Source organism: Frankliniella occidentalis, unplaced genomic scaffold (genome assembly GCF_000697945.3).
Source record: "Frankliniella occidentalis isolate FOCC.00 unplaced genomic scaffold, Focc_3.1 Scaffold1, whole genome shotgun sequence".
Classification (NCBI taxonomy): Eukaryota; Metazoa; Arthropoda; class Insecta; order Thysanoptera; family Thripidae; genus Frankliniella; species Frankliniella occidentalis.
The window spans coordinates 3,424,398-3,426,068 of NW_026267131.1; the positions used below are offsets into that span (position 1 = coordinate 3,424,398).

The following is a 1,671-nucleotide window of genomic DNA, read 5'->3' on the forward strand; positions in this document are numbered from 1 at the left end:
CCTTCCCCCCATCCCTTTCCCAATTTTCACTAATAAAAACCTTGCCCCCCTCTTTCGTTCTATTCTCAATCCAAAGCGACAGCTGCACAATGCTCTGATCACGTACCATCGATTTGAAATGCTTTGTTGGACTCTTGGTATCAAAGGATGAGGCTTCTTACCTACAGAAATTTGGCCTCTTTTTTAGGATAAATGATAAAGAATAGCAAACTGAAAGGTATCAGATAAACATCTTTGCGGCTTAGTTTCTTTGGAACGAAGTCCTCACTCAGTGGGGTAAAGACCCGCGGACGGCGCCTGCCACGCTTGGGTAGGCAGCGTGAGCGCCCGACGTGTGGATGGGTTGCCTACCCACCAGGATGCCGGCGCTAAGTGTCTTCTCACCTTTTCCGCCAGTCTCTCTCTCTCTCTCTCTCTCTCTCTCTCTCTCTCTCTCTCTCCCTCTCTTTCTCCCTCTCCCTTCACCCACCATCACCCCTCTCTCCTCTGCCTCTCTCACCCTCTGCTCAAAGCGGGCCGCCCCTGTCAGTTGCGCAGCGGCAGCCCGGGGGCCACTTGACAAATACAATGGCTAAGCGAGTCGAGTTAGAGGAGGAGGAGGGTTGGTGGGGGGAGGGGGGGGGTCCCGCGGAGACTTGTTCAATATTACCGTTTTGTGCGGCATGTCGAGCTGCGGATGAGCGCCTGGCATTTGAACTCATGAGAGGCGAGAGAGAAGAGTTAACTGTGGTGGAAGCGACAGTTTTTGTATGACAGCGCAGCAACAACGATGTTCTACTCACATATCTCTGCTGATGCGGCCAGGAAAATTGCGCCTCTCCTGCTGAAAGAAAAAGAAAGGTGTCGCTCAAAATATTGTAAATGTTGTCCTGCACATGAAAGACCAATTTTAAACGGGAACGTTTTAGTGCACATTCATAGACCCGATGTCGAGCCCGGATGTACATTTGTTCCTAAAACTGGAAAAAAATGTGAAAAATTTACACATTTTCTCCAGTTTTTAGAGCAAATTTACATCCGATATGAATGTGCACAGAAACGTCTCCGTCTATTGGAACAAAATTGATCCTTTACATTTATTGTGTGTGTACATGTTTACACGTTCCTTGCGGCATGACTCCTATTTGGTCGCCATTTTAAATCATAGAGACGAAAAGTGAGCCGCACGGAATGTATTAATTATAGGGCAATGGTTCGGAACATGTTTTCAAAACTTACATCTGCACCTGCATCGACTGCCACTCTCTCCTTTGCGGCTCTATAAAAGCGATTGAAACCACGCACCCCTCTTTCATGAGGAGCTTCTGGATAGCGGTGTGGGTGTGACCCCTCATAACCGGGGATCATGTCACCGCTTCAGCCGCTTCAGCTCCCGAGCAAATAGTCGCAAATCCGTGTCGGCCCAGAGGAACTATGTGGGAAATAAAGTCAATGCTCGGCTCATATAGCACGTCGTGTAACGCAGCTCATTTATCATGGAAAATATTCAAAACAGTTTTGTGTGACACTATTTCATTGTATTTTTTAAATATCTCATGCACGTTTGCTGCCATAAGCAGCGCAATGAGAAGCTGACGTCGGTGTTATTGAATAGGGAGAGGTACTTTTAGATGCTTTTGAGAGAAAGAGGGAGAGAGGGGGAGAGAGAGAGAGAGAGAGAGAGAGAGCACG

General features: G+C 47.7%; 1 protein-coding gene across 1 annotated transcript in view; it reads left to right on the plus strand.

The window, feature by feature from the left end:
* Positions 1 to 1,671, plus strand: part of LOC113212600 (protein misato) — an 18,898-nt gene that overhangs the window by 16,536 nt on the left and 691 nt on the right. The gene's annotated exons all lie outside the window — the stretch shown is intronic.